Source organism: Euphorbia lathyris, chromosome 2, assembly GCF_963576675.1.
Source record: "Euphorbia lathyris chromosome 2, ddEupLath1.1, whole genome shotgun sequence".
NCBI lineage: Eukaryota > Viridiplantae > Streptophyta > Magnoliopsida > Malpighiales > Euphorbiaceae > Euphorbia > Euphorbia lathyris.
In genome coordinates, this window is record NC_088911.1 from 140,403,076 (window position 1) to 140,428,538 (window position 25,463).

At 37.8% G+C, this 25,463-nt stretch overlaps 1 long non-coding RNA gene across 1 annotated transcript; it reads right to left on the reverse strand.

The window, feature by feature from the left end:
• Positions 1–1,164: 1,164 nt before the first annotated feature.
• Positions 1,165–2,622, reverse strand: LOC136219254 (uncharacterized). The gene is made up of 3 exons (XR_010684102.1): positions 2,594–2,622; positions 1,418–1,499; positions 1,165–1,245 (listed from the first exon to the last, which is right to left on the reverse strand). It is a non-coding gene; the product is annotated as an uncharacterized lncRNA (long non-coding RNA).
• Positions 2,623–25,463: the final 22,841 nt, after the last annotated feature.

The window sequence follows — 25,463 nt, forward strand, 5'->3', positions numbered from 1 at the left end:
AAAAGGAAAAGTACGAAAAAAAAAAATATATACTTTGTAGTTATATATGTTTTCGAACAACAACGGTATGGTTTAAAAAAAGTTTGTAAAATCATAAATTAGATCTATAAATGCACCACCTTTTAGCTGGCTCTGCTTCGCCCCGAACTACAAACCCAACAACCTTGTTTAATTGGCCACGCAATCCTTTACTCTTTGTAGCTTCAGAAACTTCCACTTCTCTATCGCTGGATAAAACTGCTTGAATGGCTGTAAGAGGCAAGGATAAAAAGGGGAAAGATGGGTGTTTCAGACACACTCATCTACTCAATGGAGTTAGACAAAAGGAAAGTAATATAAAAAAAATAGAATAAAATCATGGTAGGAAGATAACAGCCAATTAAAAAAAAATATTGAAACTAAAACATCGATCTAGAATCTAACCTTTAGATTAACAGTATTGACGAATAATGTGATTACTACCCATAAATGCACCACCTTTTAGCTGGCTCTGCTTCGCCCCGAACTACAAACCCAACAACCAAAAATGGATTAAGGTTAAAAACAAAGGAAAAAGAAAGATCATACATTCTAATCTTCCAAACCCAAATACCTCATCGAACGAAATTCTTGACTTCCTCACAGATAATACTCTGCGACTGTGCAGAAACAGATCTTGAATAGGAAAAAAAATAACAAATAAATCAGAAGAAAGCAAGGAAAATGAAAGCGAGAGGAAAGAGTAGTAGTAGTATAAAAGAGAAATACAACCACCTTTTGAAGCATGAATCGGTAGTGAGGAAGATGAGGACATCACTTTGGATTGAGCCATATCTCTGCTTGTAGTTTGGACTATGTTGTGCTGAACTTTCCTGAGAGGCAGAGTTCGGCACAATTCGAAATCTCCAAGATTTAATCGCGCCAAAGATTTAAAGCAGTCTATAGTTTGGAGATTCAGCTCCAATTCAATTTGGATACTCCGCTAAATATCTGCATAAATTTTGTTGATAAAAAATAAAAGGAAAAGTACCAAAATATATATATATATACTTTGTAGTTATATATGTTTTCGAACAACAACGGTATGGTTTAAAAAAAGTTTGTAAAATCATAAATTAGATCTATAAATGCACCACCTTTTAGCTGGCTCTGCTTCGCCCCGAATTACAAACCCAACAACCTTGTTTAATTGGCCACGCAATCCTTTACTCTTTGTAGCTTCAGAAACTTCCACTTCTCTATCGCTGGATAAAACTGCTTGAATGGCTGTAAGAGGCAAGGATAAAAAAGGGAAAGATGGTTGTTTCAGACACACTCATCTACTCAATGGAGTTAGACAGAAGGAAAGTAATATAAAAAAAGAATAAAATCATGGTAGGAAGATAACAGCCAATTAAAAACAAATATTGAAAACTAAAACATCGATCTAGAATCTAACCTTTAGATTCACAGTATTGACGAATAATGTGATTACTACCCATAAATGCACCACCTTTTAGCTGGCTCTGCTTCGCCCCGAACTACAAACCCAACAACCAAAAATGGATTAAGGTTAAAAACAAAGGAAAAAGAAAGATCATACATTCTAATCTTCCAAACCCAAATACCTCGTCGAGCGAAATTCTTAACTTCCTCACAGATAATACTCTGCGACTGTGCAGAAACAGATCTTGAATAGGAAAAAAAATAACAAATAAATCAGAAGAAAGCAAGGAAAATGAAAGCGGGAGGAAAGAGTAGTAGTAGTATAAAAGAGAAATATAGCCACATTTTGAAGCATGAATCGGTAGTGAGGAAGATGAGGACATCACTTTGGATTGAGCCATATCTCTGCTTGTAGTTTGGACTAAGTTGTGCTGAACTTTCCTGAGAAGCAGGGTTCAGCACAATTCGAAATCTCCAAGATTTAATCGCGCCAACGATTTAAAGCAGTATATAGTTTGGAGATTCAGTTCCAGTTCAATTTGGGTACTCCGCTAAATATCTGCATAAATTTTGTTGATAAAAAATAAAAGGAAAAGTACCAAAAAAAAAAATATATATATATATATACACTTTGTAGTTATATATGTTTTCGAACAACAACGGTATGATTTAAAAAAGTTTGTAAAATCATAAATTAGATCTATAAATGCACCACCTTTTAGCTGGCTCTGCTTCGCCCCGAACTACAAACCCAAGAACCTTGTTTAATTGGCCACGCAATCCTTTACTCTTTGTAGCTTCAGAAACTTCCACTTCTCTATCGCTGGATAAAACTGCTTGGATGGCTGTAAGAGGCAAGGATAAAAAGGGGAAAGATGGGTGTTTCAGACACACTCATCTACTCAATGGAGTTAGACAGAAGGAAAGTAATATAAAAAAAATAGAATAAAATCATGGTAGGAAGATAACAGCCAATTAAAAACAAATATTGAAAACTAAAACATCGATCTAGAATCTAACCTTTAGATTCACAGTATTGACGAATAATGAGATTACTACCCATAAATGCACCACCTTTTAGCTGGCTCTGCTTCGCTCCGAACTACAAACCCAACAACCAAAAATGGGTTAAGGTTAAAAACAAAGGAAAAAGAAAGATCATACATTCTAATCTTCCAAACCCAAATACCTCGTCGAACGAAATTCTTGACTTCCTCACAGATAATACTCTGCGACTGTGCAGAAACAGATCTTGAATAGGAAAAAAATAACAAATAAATCAGAAGAAAGCAAGGAAAATGAAAGCTGGAGGAAAGAGTAGTAGTAGTATAAAAGAGAAATACAGCCACCTTTTGAAGCATTAATCGGGAGTGAGGAAGATGAGGACATCACTTTGGATTGAGCCATATCTCTGCTTGTAGTTTGGACTAAGTTGTGCTGAACTTTCCTGAGAGGCAGGGTTCGGCACAATTCGAAATCTCCAAGATTTAATCGCGCCAAAGATTTAAAGCAGTCTATAGTTTGGAGATTCAGTTCCAGTTCAATTTGGATACTCCGCTAAATATCTGCATAAATTTTGTTGATAAAAAATAAAAGGAAAAGTACCAAAAAAAAATATATACTTTGTAGTTATATATGTTTTCGAACAACAACGGTATGTGTCGCACCCTGGCTTCCGGTTTTTACGCAGGTCGGGGTGCGTGGCCGGCTCGATCCGCCTTTCTCGTGTTTTTAAGGTTTCAAGTCGCCACCAATCATCACTTGGAAATACGTGTATGCGGGTGTGATTGGTCGCCCTATCTGTTTGGATTGACTCTGTACGGTTTGGTTTTGATAAGGATGGTCATTGGAGAGATTCACAGGTTCGTTTTTCCGGTTACGTGTAGGGAAGAGATGTGGTCTCACCCTACCCCGCCCGACGTATCGGTACTATTGTGATATCATGTGTTTGCTATTCGTTTTGCTTTGAATTGTCGATATAAACCAGGCACTCGTGGATTTTGGGTATTGGGTTTAGTATTGAATTCTAATGACGTTTTCACATCGATTAGAATTATTTGGTTACAGATTCGAATGACATTTTCACATCGATCCAAATTAATTTAGTTACGAATTCGGATGTGACTGTCTACCCTTTCTACCGGTTACAGCTTCTGTTTCTCTTTGGAATTGGATCGACCTTCTCCCCTAATTTTTAGTGGGCTGTTATATACCGCCCCCAAATTCCGATTCACCGCACCCTTTTGACCATATTGCCCTTCTCATTTTTTTCCTTCCAAAACCTAAAAAACTCTATCTCTCCCTTTCTCTCCCGAGCACAAATCCCGGATTTGTCAAAAATGGATCCAAGCATTCCCGAACATAATGATTTCGAACACGAGGTAATATTACGATTATTAAAAACGTTATTTTTCAATTTTGAATTTTTGTTTTTGTTGGTTTTTGCCTGAACGGGTGGCGCATACTGCCCGTTCCTTAGGCCGAACGAATGAACTACCCATTCGGCCTAAGGAACGGGCAGTGTGCGCCACCCGTTCCACCAATGGAACGGGTGGTATGCGTGATGCGCCTTCGGTGAAGACTCACTAAGGGATAAGTGTACCCCGTCGTTATCAAGTAATAAATTTCTGGTTAAGTCCAGGTTATCGTCCACATGATTTATTTCTACAAGTATCGAGCTACTTGGTTTCAGGTGTTATCTAGGCTTAGGGGGTTTTGAGTTTGTTTTTCTTAAGTAATCTACTCCTAGGTTGAATTATACTACTCCTAGCTAAGTTATCTAATTCTAACTAAGCTATTTTATGCCTAACTAAGTTACTCTACCCCTAATTAAGTTAAACTACTCCTAAGTGATCTTTTACCAATGCAATTATCCGAAGGAACATGAAGGGATACGATGATAATGAAAATAGATTGTTTAAACGATGGAATTAAAACCTAATCTAGGTCACTTGTGTCCGAGGCGATTAACCCGACCTATCCTCCTAAAGTCCCTAGTTCGTGATTCCTTTGTAAGGCCGAAACTAGCTCTAAGGCTCAGCAATTTGGGCTTAATCTTCTATAGGGTCGTCAATCTTATAGGCACTGACTAGGTCAGATTCAGCTCGCAATATGTGCCAACTTGATTTTGGGATTATCGAATAAGTTAAACCAATCAAACAAAGCGTAAGACAAAGATTAAAGCAATAAATCAATTGAAGAAACAAAACTATAATATATATCAAAGATGGAAAATATTGTCACGAAGTTACAATGAGCCTAGGATTCATAACATGTATCAGAGGCTAGACAGAATATAAAAGAAGAAAAGTCCCTTTCAGGGAACCTGTCTACCAATGCAGGCATCTTCCTAGGACTTAAGGATGGAGCTTGAGCAATCCTCGGTGAACGGAGCTTCGGAGGTGGCTTCAATGGAGGTTTGATGGATTTGGAGGAGGTGGAGAGGATTTCTCAAGATGAAAAGCTGAGAAATTACAAAAGATAAAAGATACTAATTTACATTGGAAAAATCCTATTTATAGGCGTGGTTCGGGCCCTTTTCTTGACCTATTTCGTGTCCTTATGCAGGTAGGAAGTCGTGGGGTCCATCGTGGTGTCGTGGGGGCGGAATTGGTCTTTTTGACCAATTCCCGCAGGTCTGCTCGCCGAGCAGGCCTCCAGAGGGCCTGCTCGGCGAGCAGGCATGGCCTGCTCGACGAGCAGGAGCAGTGCCTGGGCAGTGCCCGAGCAGTGCCTGGGCTGCTCACCGATGCTCAATTCACCGAGCGACTGCCGGGGGTCCCCGAGACACGATTTTTGCCTGAAATTGATCATGTTTTAACCTGCACGCGCACATAAACTCCAAACAACATTAGTCCAAAGACTAAATTGACCCGTCAATCGCTTATTTTGAGCAAACGCTTCGTTTGTTGCGACTTTTGACGGATCAATTATCCTCAAAAGATAACGGAATTATAATATGCATGCTATTTTGGCCATATTTGCCTAAATTGATCATAAAATGAGCCTAAACAACGAAAAGTAAATAAAACATTTCCAATTTCTAACTAACTCACACAGAAACATTTAAATGCGAGAATTGCTCGCTTATTAACTAAATAACGCTAAAACCCGTCCTAAAACCGTGCCCAAAGATAGGGGTTTTTGACCCCTATCAATGCACCACCCGTTCCACCGATGGAACGGGTGGTACGCGCTGCCCGTTCCACCTATGGAACGGGCAGTACGCGCTGCCCGTTTCCGCCTATGGTGGAACGGGCAGCCTGCCCGTTCAGGCAAATTTGGGCAGAAATTGCCCCGAACTATTTTTCTTAGGGGAGAAATTGCCCCGAACTATTTTTTTTATTATTTTTAATGTACATTATGATAACCTAATATGTATTTTTTGTATATTCAGGTACCGATAGAAGATTGGAAACCGGATAACATCGATTATAGTTCGCGTTTCATAACAGATACTGTTTTCCCTACGTGTCAGGATGCTATGGATTGGGCAAAAAAGATAGCTATTCAGAATGGGTTTGAGATTGTAATATCTTCGCACAAACATGGGGGAAAACAGAAGCTGTTGCGATGTTCACGGGGTGAACGCTATAAAGGTGTTGTGAGAATTGATGAAGATCCTGCAATAAGAAAAATTAAAACTAAAGCGTGTCGCTGTAAATTTCAGATTAAAGCCAATCAACGTGCAGACCTTTCTGGATGGGGGATACAGGCTAAGGCTGGGTTAACTGGAATGCATAATCATATAATGCGTGTGTATCCGGAGGGAAGTCGGCAGATGAGCAGACTCAGTATCGCATCTAAACAAATTGTGTGTGATATGACTTCAGCTCAAGCAAAGCCCTGTGCTATTTTAGCAGCAGTTAAAGAAAAACACGCAGAAGACAACTCTATAATTAAACACATATATAATTACAGGGACAAAATGAGGAAGGACGGGTTTGAAGGTAGAGACTTGGCTAGTCAATTCTACCATATTGCTGTGGAGAACAAATATGTCAATTACACACAGGCTGATTCAGGTGTGATAACGCATGTGTTCATGGCACATCCAGAGTCAGTTGATATGTTCAGGACTTACGACTGGTACATCGACATTGATTCAACGTACAAAACAAACAAGTACAAAATGTCGTTTGTTGAGATTGTGGGGATGACGCCATGCAATAACAACTTCAAGATAGTGTATGCTATAGTTAAAGACGAGACTGAAGGCAGCTATCATTGGATTTTGCAAAGGCTGAGGATTTTGATAGGCTTTGATCTTAACCCGACCGTTATTGTTAGTGACAGGGAGCTTGGGTTATTAAAGCCAATCAAAGAAGTTTTTCCACAAGCAGCGCACTTGCTATGCACTTGGCATATAAATAAGGATGTGGAAGATCGGGTGTATAGAATCATGGGAGATAAAGGACTTGCCTCTAAATTCAAGAATGGCAGATGGAGAACAATATTAGAATCATTAACCATTGAGGAGTATGAGACCAATCTTACTATGATGAAGGATAAGATGAGTAGGTACAAAGGAGTTATCTCGTATGTTGAGGAGACGTGGTTGGTGCATAAGGAGAAGTTTGTTGTTGCTTGGACAAAGGAGTTCCTACATTTTGGCAACACAACTTCTTATCGAGTGGAGAGCGAACATGCTATTCTAAAGCAATGGCTCAATACGGCAACTGGCTCCTTCGACACGGTATAGCAGAAGGTTCACAAGCAGATTGAATCACAAGCAACTAATATAAGGTATTTGCAGTTTATTCTACTGCAATTTAGGAATTTGCATTTATGGCTGTATCATTTCACTAAGTAATAGTAATTTTGTCTTCATCTCAAGTACATGCTTGAGCAGTCCCGGCTTCGTCAAGCAGTCACTTTCATCGGATTCCCATTAAACCACCTGGTATTTAATGTCTCTCACTACTGTCTGCAGTTGCTGAATGAAGAGTTAGAGCGCATGAGAGGGTTGAGCCATGAAGTGGACGTGCGTTGCGGTTTTGTATTGAGAACCTTGCATCAGATACCATGTAGGGTGTAATGATCTGAACGAGGATCAACGATATTTTCAGTCCTTAGTGGACCGGGTCTCTAAAGGCGACCCAGCCCTAATGCGTAATATTTCAATGCTTATCCATGATCAACTACACCCTGATCAAGCTCAGTACACTGAACCCAAAGTCAAAATTCACGTTCGAGGACGACCTAAGGCGGGCCAATCCACAAAACGTATGCCGAGTTCTTGGGAATACAAAGAAACTCGTCGTGGACGGGCTCGTTCTACTAGTTCATCTAGGAGTCATGGTAGAAGTGGCAGAATTAGCTCTTCATCCTAGGTACATAATACTGCCTCATCAGGTAATGTTTATTTTATAAACTTAACTTCTTTTTGTAAATGTTTTGCAATATATAGTTCATTTACACTAATATACGTGAATGGAGATGGGAAAACATATTATGGTTCTGACTTCGTACATTCCGATAAAACAATTGGCATAATTAAACCATATGTCGAATCATACTACGACGTTAAAGGTGATGGAAATTATGGTTTTCGTACAGTTGCAACTTACATTTTTGGTGACGAAGAAGCGTGGCAGACAGTTAGGCATAACATTCGAAATGAAATAATTGCTAACCGTTGTCTGTATGAAAAAGTGTTTGTTGATAGTGTTGATGCAGCTATTCGTAGGGTAAGTTGGGACGGTGCAGGTTGTACGCCGGATTATTGGATGCTCGCTTGGGATGACTTGTGGCCGGTTTCTACAATGTACAATACTGCTGTCATGTTCTTCGGCTTCTCAGGTGGGGACACATTAGCGTTGTGTGGTACTATCTTACCATTGTATGCCGCATCCACTGCTATAAGATCAGCCCGTAAGATATGTATAGCTCATTTAGGGAATCACTGCCATCACTACATACGTTTAAATTGATCGCCTAACTTTCTGATGCCCCCTGTAATACACTGATGGTTTCATCACCGAGGTCAAAGCGTTGTAGGTTGGGAGCACTTTTATGAGGATAGAGTGGCACAGTGGAATAGATTGGCCAAACTTAGGGGATATTAGTATTTATTTGTATTATATAATGTTACAGGTGCATTCTGATGAATTATGTAGGGTTATGTAATGTTCTGTCATGTTATAGGTGAATTCTGATTAATTTTGTAGGGTTATGTAATGTTCTATCATGTTACAGGTGAATTCTGATGAATTCTGTAGGGTTATGTAATGTTCTATCATGTTACAGGTGAATTCTGCAGGGTAATGTAATGTTCTGTGATGTTACAAGTGAATTCTGATTAATTCTGTAGGGTATGTAATGTTCTGTCATGTTACAGGTGAATTCTGATTAATTCTGTAGGGTTATGTAATGTTCTGTCATGTTACAGGTGAATTCTGATGAATTTTGTAGGGTTATGTAATGTTCTGTCATGTTACAGGTGAATTCTGATGAATTATGTAGGGTTATGTAATGTTCTGTAATGTTACAGGTGAATTCTGATTAATTCTGTAGGGTTATGCAATATTCTGTAATGTTACAGGTGAATTCTGATTAATTCTGTAGGGTTATGTAATGTTCTGTCATCTTACAGGTGAATTCTGATTAATTCTATAGGGTTATATAATGTTCTGTCATGTTACAGGTGAATTCTGATGAATTCTGTAGGGTTATGTAATGTTCTGTAATGTTACAGGTGAATTCTGATTAATTCTGTAGGGTTATGTAATGTTCTGTAATGTTACAGGTGAATTCTGATTAATTCTGTAGGGTTATGTAAAGTTCTGTCATGTTACAGCTGAATTTTGATGAATTCTGTACGATATCATGTGTTTGCTATTCGTTTGCTATTGATTCGAAATAACATTTCGAATTGAATTAATTTTTGATTTAACTTTAGCTATGTATACAACATAGGCACGATATCCCGAGACATTAAAATTCACTTTATCTTACATATAAGCTAATCGTTATAAATTTGAAATATACGAGGACGGACGAAAGCGTACGGAGAACAAGAAAATCATCGGAAAAAATGCCATTCTAAAACGAAATTACAATCTTATTTATAAATAAGAAATTTAAGTGAATAAATCCCAACTAATGTTAAAGAATCCTAGACATATATATTTACAAAAAAAAATGATTTAGTTTAAACAAATGATTAATTAATTGAATACCCAAAACCAAAACAATTAAATTGAATAGCATACTAATATCTCATACACAAAAACGGAAGTGGGCTTATGAGTTTTACCTTGCTCACTTTGATGGAAGGAGGCTTGGGCCTTACTGGATCAGATCAGGAGATCCGTTTGATTTATTTGGGTTAAGCAGGGATTATTAAGGGTATAAATTAGGAGATTTAGGGTTTATTTTACCTCAATTACAGTGATGGACATCTCCGATTTATAGTAAAGATTTATAGTAAAGATTTACTTGTGAATTATTGAGTTCCAATTTTTTTCTACTTCCTACTGTAACCCTGTGCCTATTTGCCTATGCCCACTTGCATCTGTTCGCCGGCGAGCCTCTGACAATTCAGCTGAATTATTGAGCATTTTTTGGCAAAAAATGCCATTTGGTCCCTGTAATTGTGATTTTTTTGCAGACTGACGCCAATGGACTGAATTCTGACCCGAATTTGATGTGGACCTGGATCGAATTATTTATGACCCGAGCTTGATGTGGATCCGGATTGAATTTGAATTATTTCTGACCCGAGTAGACTCTATTGGACTTGTACGTACAAAATCCTGAGCTTTGGAACTTCTTAGGCTTGAACTGATAGTTACTCGTACTTTGGGAATATATCAGACTTGAACTGACAATTACATGTGCTTTGGAATTGGACTTGAACTAACAATTATCCGTGCTTTGGATTTTGTTGGACTCGTACGGATATTCTTTGAACTTCCGATTTGTTGGGACTTGTACCACAATGAGATAACTCATTCACTTGAATGAGATTTGATCACTTCTTGAATTGAGCATGCATTCTGATCTTGGTTTTCGGGATATAAAAATTGTCTCCAATTTTAAAGTGAGTACTTTCGGGTATCTCAGACATTGACGAGTCTTTGGGCCCGTCCAAATTACTGTAAAAAACAAAAATAATAAGATAAACATTTATATTAATAATGCAATATTTATTACCAAAAATTCCATTTTTTAAACGTTCAATTGTCGTTAATTTATTAACTTTTCAATTTTTGAATCCATTTGTCATAATTCGTTATTTAGAAATCAACTATATTCTAAACGTTTAATTATAATATAAATCGTAACCAAAGTCAATATGAACTTTAACTTTAATATACGATGTTACATCATAATTCGCAATTCAGACTATAGGCATTTCTACATATAGTTTACGACAAATATAAGCATTGAAATGTTAACACGATTAATTGACATCTGAACCTTAATTAATAAATTATAGCTCGAATTCAAGCAAATTCATTTTTATTCAAAATACGAGGAATATATCTCGAATAAAATTTATAATAGGTTAGAATTATACCTTAATTCTATTAAGTCGCATTTTGAATATAATTCGATATTTTTGTCGATTTATACCGAAATATGACAAATTAGCCTTAATAGCATAATTTTTCCCCAATAAATTATTTTTGAGATAATGCCATATATTCTGGATAATTCATGAATTGTTCAAATTTTGAGTGAAATTTATTAAAAACTCAAAAATTGGTCCGGACAAAAATAGGTATCTACAGTATGGTTTAAAAAAAGTTTGTAAAATCATAAATTAGATCTATAAATTTTTACAAACACAATACATACATACATAATAGTAACTTTTTTCACTTCATATAAAATAAATAGGCCTAATATATCGCTTGCTCCCTGAACTTGTCTATAAAAGTAAATTGGCTCTCTAAACTTGTTAATGTCTCATCAACTCCTTAAACTTGCTTATTTGTATCACTAGCTCCCTAAACTTATCCATAAAAAAATATATTAGCTACCTGAACTTTGCAAGTATCTTACTAACTCCCTAAACTTGCTTATTCCGTAACAACTTAAATATAAAAACCTTAATACTAACTCTCAATCCTCATCCATTCGATTTCTCAAACCTGCAACACGGAGAAGAGAAAAAATACTTATCGAATTGATGAAGATATATTTTTAGAATTTAGGTTTAATAAGTTTTGTATTTTTTTTTTGACTGAACGATTTGTATATTTCATTAATCAAATGTCTAAAAGGCTTACAGCTGATGGGGGCGTATGGGTAGTTACAGTAATAGATGAAGAGGCTAATCCTAATTGTGCAAGCTCATCAGCTACTTTATTCGTGCTTCTCCTCGAAAAGTGAAAAGAGCAGCTGGTGAGCGATTCTTTAATCGCACGACACTCTGAAATTAGCATCCCAAAACAAGACCAATCTTCCTCTTCATCTAAACTGATCGCATTAATAACTAGTTGAGCATCCCCCTCCACACACACCTCTTCCTCTCTTCTATCTTTTACCCAGCTGAGAGCTTCACGGCATGAAATAGCCTCTGCTAACGCCGGAGAGAGACTGCCTCTGAAAGATCCATAACGAGCTGCTATTAGATGTCCATGAACGTCCCTTATTATAGCCCCGAAGCCCGTTCTGTTCTGTTCAATGCTCGTTGCTGCATCGAAATTCAGCTTTATTCCACTCGTCGGGGGACTCCAGGTTGCATGCGTTTCTGATGTAGCTGCATTATGACTACTGTTTAGTAATTGTTGCGCATTCCGCAAATTCTGCAGCAGCTGGTTCACACGGCTTGCCATCAGCTCCGGTTCCATTGCTTTCCTTTCCCAAATCCACTTGTTCCTCCAGTACCAGATGTACCATATCAGATTTGCACATTCTCCCGCGACTTCGTTTGAATAATTTTCTATCAGATTTCTCCACCACGATTGAAAGTCCCCCATCCTTAAATATCTAAATTCAGCAAGATGTGATGATTCCCATACTCTTATCGCGATCGGACATTCAAGGAATATATGAGTGACTGTTTCCTCTTGATTTAAACATAGCGGGCAATGAACTTCTACCTCCATTCTATGGTTGTGGAGCGTTTTTCTTGTTGGGAGAGTATTCCAAGCCGCTCTCCAGAAGAAATTCTTAACTTTTGGCGGACAGTTCATTTGCCACAATTTGTTCCAAGGCGTGTTACAAATTTCCTCCGCCGGCTTCGGGTATGATTCCATTAATGCGTAATATGCCGACTTTACATTGTACCGACCTTTTTTTTCTTTCCTCCAACACAATCTATCTTCCAAGTCGCTCGACGGGAGAGGTATATTATTGATTCTTTTCCTATCATCTTCAGAAAACAGAGATTCTAGCCGATCTTGGTTCCAGGCCCCATTCTGAATTAACTGATCCACTGTCCAGTTTCTGATAGGTGAAAGAGGTACTAATTCTGGCAGTCCCAAATCCGAATCCAGCCAGCTGTCTTCCCAAATCTTTGTCTGTTTACCGTTCCCTATCCTTGATCGTGTATCCTTGTTAATCATTGCTTGCGTTTTGTGAATACTTGCCCAAGCCGCGCTGGGATTTGCCCCTAACCGAGCCTCACTAAAGTTTGACCACGGGAAGTAGCGAGCCTTGAACAATCTAGATACCCATAGAATTCGGATTAGTTTGGAATTTCCATGTTTGCTTGCCTAACAGGGCCAAGTTAAACTCATGAAACTGTCGAAAATTTAGGCCACCCCACGATCTTCGCAGACATAACTGCTTCCACGCTTTCCATCTAATGCCTCTTCCCCACCAGTATCCATTAAGGATTGTTTCTAGCCGTAAACAGAAGGTCTTAGGAAGAAGAAAGATCTGCATTACGTAAGCCGTAATTGCTTGAGCGACGGACTTGATTAGCACCGCTTTACCCCCTTGTGAGACTCTTTTTCCATTCCATCCCCTTATCCTTTTCCTGAGTCTGTCAATTATATAGTCGAAGGTGCTTGATCGGTTTCTTCCTACCACTGATGGAAGGCCTAGATATGTGTCTTGTCTGTCTACTTGCTGAACTTCCAGGAAATCAGCCAATTCCGTTCTCCTATCCATCAGAACTTTTGAGCTGAAGGTGATTTTTGACTTCACAAAGTTTATCTTCTGACCTGATGCTCGCTCATAGGCTTGGAAAATATTTTTAATGGATGTACATTCCTCCTTTGTCGCCTGGAAGAAGAAATAGTTATCATCGGCGAACAACAGGTGAGAGATAGGTGGAGCTCCTCTACATATTCTACAACCATGTATTTTCCCTTCAGCCTCTGCTTGCTTTAGTAAGGTAGTCAAACCTTCAGTGCATAGTATGAATAGATATGGAGACAGCGGGTCTCCCTGTCTAAGTCCTCGGGATGGCTTGAATACAGGGAAAATTGCATTTTTGTTCACGATTTGGTACTCTACTGTTGTTACACATGCCATAATCAACTCAATGAATTGCCTTGGGAAGTTCATATTAACCATGATGGCTTTTAAAAATTCCCACTCGACCCGATCATATGCCTTTGACATGTCAACCTTTAGAGCCGTATAACCTTTTCTTCCACCCTTACCCAATCTAATCGCGTGCCCCACTTCCTGAGCAATCAGGATGTTATCCGTGATGGATCGTTTTGGTATGAAAGCACTCTGAGCTGGGGAGATAATTGAATCCAGGACTTTTTTCAATCTATTTGCCATCGCCTTTGTCATAATTTTGACTAAAACATTGCACAATGCAATCGGCCTCAGATCCGTAATCTCTTTTGGCGGGTTCTTTTTTGGAATTAAAACTAGATTGGTCTGGTTTAAATGAGCGGGGAAAGTACCTGTGTTGAGGCAATTGTAGCAATAAGTAGTAATTGAGTCGCCAATCACTGACCAGTGCTGTTGGTAGAACCCCGGGTTCAGACCATCAGGTCCCGGGGCCTTGTCCGGGTGCATAGCGAATATAGCTTGTTTTATCTCCTCTGCAGTGTATTCACACATTAGGCGTTGTTGCTGTTCAGCAGTGATTTGGCCTTGTAACCCTGTCAGGAACTCCATTTCATGGCATCCATTTGATCTGAACAGGTCCTTAAAGTGGTCTTGGATACCTTCCGCTAAACCCGTCGACCAGGTACGCTGCTGTCCCGAGTTTAATTTCAGATTCCCAAAGTCATTTTTCCGCCTTCGATTGTGAACTGTGTTATGGAAAAAACGAGAATTTTGGTCCCCTTCCTTTAACCATTTACACTTTGATCTTTGTTTCCAATAGATTTCTTGTTCCAGCCGGACTTTTTCTAATTCTGTGTTCACTCTTATGATCTCATTTGTGTTCGTTGAGCCCCTCAGATTCTCCAGCTCTCTACGAAGAAGATCCGTTCGCCCCCTGAACTTATAGCGCTGCTCGTTTCCCCATTGTTGGAGCACTTTCTGGCTTTTATTAATTTTGCTTTCAAGATGTTGTGGTTCAGGCTGTCCCCAAACATCAGCTATTAATTGTTTGCATTCCTCTTCCAATCCCCACGCATTTTCGTACCGAAATACATAAGCGTTACAGTTTTGGTGTTGTTGCAGCTTCAGGATCAGCGCTGAGTGGTCTGATTGGGTTGTACTAATATTCTGAATTATAGCGTCAGGGAATCTGTCACGCCACGAGCTAGTTGTCACTCCTCTGTCCAGCTTTTCCTCCATCTGTATCTGACCTTGTCGAATTCTTGTCCAAGTAAAATGGTATCCGTACATCTGAATTTCTATTAAGCCGCAATATTCAAGCGTTTCATTAAATCCCGTTAATAGCGACTCAGGATGTCTCCGCCCTCCATGTTTTTCTGATTGTAAGGCTAAATCGTTGAAGTCCCCCATCACCACCCACGGCATGTTAGAGATCCTTGATAATGTTTTAAGGCACTGCCAAGATTCTGCTCTTCTGCTTCTTTCCGGGAAGCCATAAAAACCTGTAAAATGCCAATCTTCCATCTCTCCTTGTTTTACCACCACATCGATAAAATTTGCACCATATTTCTGTAATCTCACACTTGTCGTTTCCTTCCATAGCAAAGCTATCCCACCCCCTCCTCTTGTACTGTTTACTGAAAAGCATCTATCGTACCCAATTATTGTCTTCAAATTCTCAATTGTAACTGAACCCACCATTGTCTCCATTAGGAAGATAATAGTTGGTTTGTGGACCTGGATCAGCTCTTTGAGCTCACGAACTGTCACGAGGTTGCCCACTCCTCGGCAGTTCCAACTTAAGCATATCATGGCTTCCGGCCGGCCCTATTGAAAGGACCTGCCGATATCTCATTTTCTATACCTATTGTATCCTTGTTCATTGAGGAATCCCCACTACTATCTGTTCGCTTTCTTTTCTGTTCAGCCATCATATGAACTTCTTCCTCCATTTGAGTAATATTGTCTACTGTCTGTTGAGCCTGAGATCGAAGTGCCTCTGTATCAGTCTGATCATTATTGCCTGCTTCTCATGATATTAGGATTGGTGTTGTGTTTAACCATGGCGACGAGTTCTGCATAAAGCGACGAGGCTTGGCTCGGAGAAAGGGACCATATAGTGTGGTGAGATCAGGATTGTTTAGGGCGCGGAATTCTTTGCAATCACGGTCGTTATGCCCAAGCAGTCCGCAAAAGAAGCAAAAGTGCGGGAGTCTTTCGTATTTGAAGTTAACCCATGTCCAGTCTTTATTTGGTTTTCCCAGTTTCATTCTCCTCTTCAGTGGTTTTCTTACATCCATTAACACTTGAACCCGTAAATATCCCATGAACGGTTCCGAATAATCTCTCGGGTCTGTTTTGAGGACTTGGCCCACCGTCATTCCACATGTTCTTGCTATTCTTTCGGTACGAAATCCAGGAGGGATATCATGAAGTTGGATCCAGAATGCTGTTTCATTTAGTTGAATTGTATAGAAATCGTCTTTTCTGTTTACGCGTTGTAAAACGAGTAATTTATTTTCGAAGGACCAAGGCCCTCCATTCATGACAGCATTAAGATCAAACACATGGTTGAACTGCAGGAGAAATCTGTCATCGTCTAATTCGCTTATTGCCATCCCGCCTGCTGGTTTCCATAGTTTAGAGAGAGTGATTTTCATCCCTTCGGGATTGATCGGTTTATTTGTAATAAATCGCCCTACACAACTCCACCGTAGATCATAGGTAGGTAGTTCAACTTCCTCTTGGATTTCGACAATGTTTTCATCCTCTTCTGCCAGTGAAAGATTTAAGCAGGCCTTTGATATATCTTCCATCTGTGCGAAACTTGCTGGTAATTTGCGTTTTTCTCCTGCGACTGGTTGGTTACAATCGAATATAGGGTAATTTGCTAATATTTGCGGGTTAGATTTTTTGCGCCATGGAGGATTATATAAAAGGGGGTGTAATCGGTGGTGTGAGATGTTGGGTGTGGCAGGGGATCGCTTAGCTTGAACCCTAAGATAGGGTAATTAGGAATGAACAGCAAACCCTAGCAGAGTAGGGTAACGGGAGCTTTTTTAATTAGATGGTAGCTCCGCAGTTATGGTTTTAATAGGTTTTGTATTTAGTTGTTACGGAATAAGATGAGACACTTATAAAGTTAATGGCTTGAGATACGAAATAAGCAAGTTTAGACACCTTATTAGGCCAAATAAATATTATAACAAGATACACACTTATTAACATACATTAATTATATGTCAAAAGATAAACATAGATCCGATACGAGACACAAACAAACCAATTTGCATGATGCAATCCATTCAATAATAAGTCTACAAAATAATTTCAAAACAAAATTAACAAAAGGTCATAGCATTTTGTTTTGTTTTGGGGGAAAACATGTTCTTAACTTTTTTTCTTTTTGATATCTTACTTTTTCGGGGCCAATTTCAAATGTTAATACATGATTAAAGATGTTATTTTATATCGGCAACAATCCTAATAAAAGAAGGGAAACATTGTTCCTAGGCAATATACATGATTAAATATGTTATTTTTTTATCAGCAACAACCCTAATAAAAGAAGGGAAACATTGTTCCAAGGCAAAAAAAAAAACTAACCTTCAAATAATAATCTAGCTGTAAGAGGTGATGGATGAAAGAGGAAGACAATAGGGATAGTAGAGAGTGGAGAAAACAGGGAACGAAAGCAGTTGCAACTGCGAGGCAAGAAACTGATGAAGGCAGCGATTTCCAGCAGTCGGTGCTTGGAGTGAAGAGGCAAAAGTAGAACCCAGTATGACAACTAAAACGAAAAAGATATTAGGTCTAGTATCATCAATACATTACCGCAATACAAAACTACGTAGTTTTGAGGTTGGGCAACCAAATATGCTAATTCCATAAAACAAAGTATCTGCACGTTGATAAAAAAAACATCCCTTCATTTCAATTTGTCTGTGTACCCTTTCTACCGGTTACAGCTTCTGTTTCTCTTTGGAATTGGATCGACCTTCTCCCCTAATTTTTAGTGGGCTGCTATATACCGCCTCCAAATTCCGGTTCACCGCACCCTTTTGACTATATTGCCCTTCTCATTTTTTTCCTTCCAAAACCTAAAAAACTCTCTCTCTCCCTTTCTCTCCCGAGCACAAATCCCGGATTTGTCAAAAATGGATCCAAGCATTCCCGAACATAATGATTTCGAACACGAGGTAATATTACGATTATTAAAAACGTTATTTTTTAATTTTGAATTTTTGTTTTCGTTGGTTTTTGCCTGAACGGGTGGTGCATACTGCCCGTTCCTTAGGCCGAACGGATGAACTACCCGTTCGGCCTAAGGAACGGGCAGTATGCGCCACCCGTTCCACCCATGGAACGGGTGGTATGCGCTGCCCATTCCACCGATGGAACGGGTGGTACGCGCTGCCCATTCCACCTACGGAACGGGCAGTACGCGCTGCCCATTTCCGCCTATGGTGGAACGGGCAGCCTGCCCGTTCAGGCAAATTTGGGCAGAAATTGCCCCGAACTATTTTTCTTAGGGGAGAAATTTCCCTGAACTATTTTTTTTATTATTTTTAATGTACATTATGATAACCTAATATGCATTTTTTGTATATTCAGGTACCGATAGAAGATTGGAAACCGGATAACATCGATTATAGTTCGCGTTTCATAACAGATACTGTTTTCCCTACGTGTCAGGATGCTATTGATTGGGAAAAAAAGATAGCTATTCAGAATGGGTTTGAGATTGTAATATCTTCGCACAAACATGGGGGAAAACAGAAGCTGTTGCGATGTTCACGGGGTGAACGCTATAGAGGTGTTGTGAGAATTGATGAAGATCCTGCAATAAGAAAAAGTAAAACTAAAGCGTGCCGCTGTAAATTTCAGATTAAAGCCAATCATCGTGCAGACCTTTCTAGATGGGGGATACAGGCTAAGGCTGGGTTAACTGGAATGCATAATCATACAATGCGTGTGTATCCGGAGGGAAGTCGGTAGATGAGCGGACTCAGTATCGCATCTAAACAAATTGTGCGTGATATGACTTCAGCTCAAGCAAAGCCCTGTGCTATTTTAGCAGCAGTTAAAGAAAAACACCCAGAAGACAACTCTGTAATTAAACACATATATAATTACAGGGACAAAATGAGGAAGGACGGGTTTCCAGGTAGAGACTTGGCTAGTCAATTCTACCATATTGCTGTGGAGAACAAATATGTCAATTACACACAGGCTGATTCAGGTGTGATAACGCATGTGTTCATGGCACATCCAGAGTCAGTTGATATGTTCAGGACTTACGACTGGTACATCAACATTGATTCAACGTACAAAACAAACAAGTACAAAATGTCGTTTGTTGAGATTGTGGGGATGACGCCATGCAATAACAACTTCAAGATAGTGTATGCTATAGTTAAAGACGAGACTGAAGGCAGCTATCGTTGGATTTTGCAAAGGCTGAGGATTTTGATAGGCTTTGATCTTAACCCGACCGTTATTGTTAGTGACAGGGAGCTTGGGTTATTAAAGCCAATCAAAGAAGTTTTTCCACAAGCAGCGCACTTGCTATGCACTTGGTATATAAATAAGGATGTGGAAGATCGGGTGTATAGAATCATGGGAGATAAAGGACTTGCCTCTAAATTCAAGAATGGCAGATGGAGAACAATATTAGAATCATTAACCATTGAGGAGTATGAGACCAATCTTACCATGACGAAGGATAAGATGAGTAGGTACAAAGGAGTTATCTCGTATGTTGAGGAGACGTGGTTGGTGCATAAGGAGAAGTTTGTTGTTGCTTGGACAAAGGAGTTCCTACATTTTGGCAACACAACTTCTTGTCGAGTGGAGAGCGAACATGCTATTCTAAAGCAATGGCTCAATACGGCAACTGGCTCCCTCGACACGATATGGCAGAAGGTTCACAAGCAGATTGAATCACAAGCAACTAATATAAGGTATTTGCAGTTTATTCTACTGCAATTTAGGAATTTGCATTTATGGCTGTATCATTTCACTAAGTAATAGTAATTTTGTCTTCATCTTAGGTACATGCTTGAGAAGTCCCGGCATCGTCAAGCAGTCACTTTCATCGGATTCCTATTAAACCACCTGGTATTCAATGTCTCTCACTACTTCTGCAGTTGCTGAATGAAGAGTTAGAGCGCATGAGAGGGTTGAGCCATGAAGTGGACGTGCATTGCGGTTGTGTATTGAGAACCTCGCATCAGATACCATGTGCATGCGAGCTGAAACGAGCTTGTGTTCTAGACGAAATGATCAATATTGATAGTGTTGATGTGTTCTGGAGAACACTTTTAATCAATTCTGGTCACACTGATGAAAATGCAGGGTGTAATGATCTGAACGAGGATCAGCGATATTTTCAATCCTTAGTGGACCAAGTCTCTAAAGGCGAACCAGCCCTAATGTGTAATATTTCAATGCTTATCCATGATCAACTACACCCCGATCAAGCTTAGTACACTGAACCCAATGTCAAAATTCACGTTCGAGGATGACCTAAGGCAGGCCAATCCACAAAACGTATGCCGAGTCTTGGGAATACAAAGAAACTCGTCGTGGACGGGCTCGTTCTACTAGTTCATCTAGGAGTCATGGTAGAAGTGGCAGAATTAGCTCTTCATCCTGGGTACATAATGCTGCCTCATCAGGTAATGTTTATTTTATAAACTTAACTTCTATTTGTAAGTGTTTTGCAATATATAGTTCATTTACACTAATATACGTGAATGCAGATAGGAAAACGTATTATGGTTCTGACTTCGTACATTCCGATAAAATAATTGGCATAATTAAACCATATGTCAAATCATACTACGATGTTAAAGGTGATGGAAATTATGGTTTCCGTACAGTTGCAACTTACATTTTTGGTGACGAAGAAGCGTGGCATACACTTAGGCATAACATTCGAAATGAAATAATTGATAACCGTTGTCTGTATGAAAGAGTGTTTGTTGATAGTATTGATGCAGCTATTCGTAGGGTAAGTTGGGATGGTGCAGGTTGTACGCCGGATTATTGGATGCTCGCTTGGGATGACTTGTGGCCGGTTTCTATAATGTACAATGCTGCTGTCATGTTCTTCGGCTTCTCAGGTGGGGACACATTAGCATTGTGTGGTACTATCTTACCCTTGTATGCCATATCCACTGCTACAAGACCAGCCCGTGAGATATGTATAGCTCATTTAGGGAATCACTGCCATCACTACATACGTTTAAATTTATCGCCTAACTTTTTGGTGCCCCTGTAATACACTGGTGGTTTCATCACCGAGGTCAAAGCGTTGTAGGATGGGTGCGCTTTTATGAGGATATAGTGGCACAGTGGAACAGATTGGCCAAACTTAGAGGATATTAGTAATTATTTGTATTATATAATGTTACAGGTGCATTATGATGAATTATGTAGGGTTATGTAATGTTTTGTCATGTTATAGGTGAATTCTGATTAATTCTGTAGGGTTATGTAATGTTCTATCATGTTACAGGTGAATTCTGATGAATTCTGTAGGGTTATGTAATGTTCTATCATGTTACAGGTGAATTCTGATGAATTCTGTAGGGTTATGTAATGTTCTATAATGTTATAGGTGAATTCTGATTAATTCTGTAGGGTTATGTAATGTTCTGTCATGTTACAGGTGAATTCTGATTAATTCTGTAGGGTTATGTAATGTTCTATCATGTTACAGGTGAATTTTGATGAATTCTGTAGGGTTATGTAATGTTCTGTCATGTTACAGGTGAATTCTGATGAATTCTGTAGGGTTATATAATGTTTTGTAATGTTACAGGTGAATTATGATTAATTCTGTAGGGTTATGTAATGTTCTATAATGTTACAGGTGAATTCTGATTAATTCTGTAGGGTTATGTAATGTTTTGTCATGTTACAGGTGAATTCTGATTAATTCTATAGGGTTATGTAATGTTCTGTCATATTATAGGTGAATTCTGATGAATTCTGTAGGGTTATGTAATGTTCTGTCATGTTACAGGTGAATTCTGGTGAATTCTATAGGGTTATGTAATGTTCTGTAATGTTACAGGTAAATTCTGATTAATTCTGTAGGGTTATATAATGTTCTGTAATGTTATAGGTGAATTTTGATTAATTTTGTAGGGTTATGTAATGTTCTGTCATGTTACAGGTGAATTCTGATGAATTCTGTAGGATTATGTAATGTTTTGTCATGTTACAGGTGAATTCTGATGAATTCTATAGGGTTATGTAATGTTCTGTAATGTTACAGGTAAATTCTGATTAATTCTGTAGGGTTATGTAATGTTCTGTAATGTTACAGGTGAATTCTGATTAATTCTGTAGGGTTATGTGATGTTCTATCATCTTACAGGTGAATTCTGATTAATTCTGTAGGGTTATATAATGTTCTGTCATGTTACAGGTGAATTCTGATGAATTCTGCAGGGTTATGTAATATTCTATAATGTTACATGTGAATTTTGATGAATTCTGTAGGGTTATATAATGTTCTGTAATGTTACAGGTGAATTCTAATTAATTCTGTAGGGTTATGTAATGTTTTGTCATGTTACAGGTGAATTCTGATTAATTCTGTAGGGTTATATAATGTTCTGTCATGTTACAGGTCAATTCTGATGAATTCTGTAGTGTTATGTAATGTTCTGTAATGTTACAGGTGAATTCTGATTAATTCTATAGGGTTATGTAATGTTCTGTCATGTTATTGGTGAATTCTGATTAATTTTGTAGGGTTATGTAATGTTCTGTCATGTTACAGGTAAATTCTGATGAATTCTGTAGGATTATGTAATGTTCTGTCATGTTACATGTGAATTCTGATGAATTCTGTAGGGTTATGTAATGTTCTGTAATGTTACAGGTGAATTCTGATTAATTCTGTAGGATTATGTAATGTTCTATCATGTTACAGGTGAATTCTGATTAATTCTATAGGGTGATATAATGTTCTGTCATGTTACAAGTGAATTCTGATTAATTCTGTACGGTTATGTAATGTTCTATCATGTTACAGGTGAATTATGATTAATTCTGTAGGGTTATGTAATGTTCTATCATATTACAGGTGAATTCTGATGAATTCTGTAGGGTTATGTAATGTTCTATCATGTTACAGTTGAATTCTGATGAATTCTGTAGGGTTATGTAATGTTTTGTAATGTTATAGGTGAATTCTGATTAATTCTGTAGGGTTATGTAATGTTCTGTAATGTTACAGGTCAATTCTGATTAATTCTATAGGGTTATGTAATGTTCTGTCATGTTACAGGTGAATTTTGATGAATTCTATAGGGTTATGTAATGTTCTGTCATGTTACAAGTGAATTCTGATGAATTCTGTAGGGTTATATAATGTTTTGTAATGTTACAGGTGAATTATGATTAATTCTGTAGGGTTATGTAATGTTCTGTAATGTTACAGGTTAATTCTGATTAATTCTGTAGGGTTATGTAATGTTTTGTCATGTTACAGGTGAATTCTGATTAATTCTGTAGGGTTATGTAATGTTGTGTCATATTATAGGTGAATTCTGATGAATTCTATAGGGTTATGTAATGTTCTGTCATGTTACAGGTGAATTCTGGTGAATTCTATAGGGTTATGTAATGTTCTGTAATGTTACAGGTGAATTCTGATTAATTCTGTAGGGTTATGTAATGTTCTGTAATGTTACAGGTGAATTTTGATTAATTTTATAGGGTTATGTAATGTTCTGTCATGTTACAGGTGAATTCTGATGCATTCTGTAGGATTATGTAATGTTTTGTCATGTTACAGGTGAATTCTGATGAATTCTGTAGGGTTATGTAATGTTTTGTAATGTTACAGGTGAATTCTGATTAATTCTGTAGGGTTATGTGATGTTCTGTCATCTTACAGGTGAATTCTGATTAATTCTGTAGGGTTATATAATGTTCTATCATGTTACAGGTGAATTATGATGAATTTTGTAGGGTTATGTAATATTCTGTAATGTTACATGTGAATTCTGATGAATTCTGTAGGGTTATGTAATGTTCTGTAATGTTCTGTAATGTTACAGGTGAATTCTAATTAATTCTGTAGGGTTATGTAATGTTCTGTCATGTTACAGGTGAATTCTGATTAATTCTGTAGGGTTATATAATGTTCTATCATGTTACAGGTGAATTCTGATGAATTCTGTAGTGTTATGTAATGTTCTATAATGTTACAGGTGAATTCTGATTAATTCTATAGGGTTATGTAATGTTCTGTCATGTTATAGGTGAATTTTGATTAATTTTGTAGGGTTATGTAATGTTCTGTCATGTTACAGGTGAATTCTGATGAATTCTGTAGGATTATGTAATGTTCTATCATGTTACATGTGAATTCTGATGAATTCTGTAGGGTTATGTAATGTTTTGTAATGTTACAGGTGAATTCTGATTAATTCTGTAGGATTCTGTAATGTTCTGTCATGTTACAGGTGAATTCTGATTAATTCTGTAGGGTGATATAATGTTCTGTCATGTTACAGGTGAATTCTGATTAATTCTGTACGGTTATGTAATGTTTTGTCATGTTATAGGTGAATTCTGATTAATTCTGTAGGGTTATGTAATGTTCTATCATATTACAGATGAATTCTGATGAATTCTGTAGGGTTATGTAATGTTCTATCATGTTACAGTTGAATTCTGATGAATTCTGTAGGGTTATGTAATGTTTTGTAATGTTACAGGTGAATTCTGATTAATTCTGTAGGGTTATATAATGTTCTATCATGTTACAGGTGAATTTTGATGAATTCTATAGGGTTATGTAATGTTCTGTCATGTTACAGGTGAATTCTGATGAATTCTGTAGGGTTATATAATGTTTTGTAATGTTACAGGTGAATTATGATTAATTCTGTAGGGTTATGTAATGTTCTGTAATGTTACAGGTTAATTCTGATTAATTCTGTAGGGTTATGTAATGTTTTGTCATGTTACAGGTGAATTCTGATTAATTCTATAGGGTTATGTAATGTTGTGTCATATTATAGGTGAATTCTGATGAATTCTGTAGGGTTATGTAATGTTCTGTCATGTTACAGGTGAATTCTGGTGAATTCTATAGGGTTATGTAATGTTCTGTAATGTTACAGGTGAATTCTGATTAATTCTGTAGGGTTATGTAATGTTTTGTAATGTTACAGGTGAATTTTGATTAATTTTGTAGGGTTATGTAATGTTCTGTCATGTTACAGGTGAATTCTGATGAATTCTGTAGGATTATGTAATGTTTTGTCATGTTACAGGTGAATTCTGATGAATTCTGTAGGGTTATGTAATGTTATGTAATGTTACAGGTGAATTCTGATTAATTCTGTAGGGTTATGTGATGTTCTGTCATCTTACAGGTGAATTCTGATTAATTCTGTAGGGTTATATAATGTTCTATCATGTTACAGGTGAATTATGATGAATTCTGTAGGGTTATGTAATATTTTGTAATGTTACATGTGAATTCTGATGAATTCTGTAGGGTTGTGTAATGTTCTGTAATGTTACAGGTGAATTCTAATTAATTCTGTAGGGTTATGTAATGTTCTGTCATGTTACAGGTGAATTCTGATTAATTC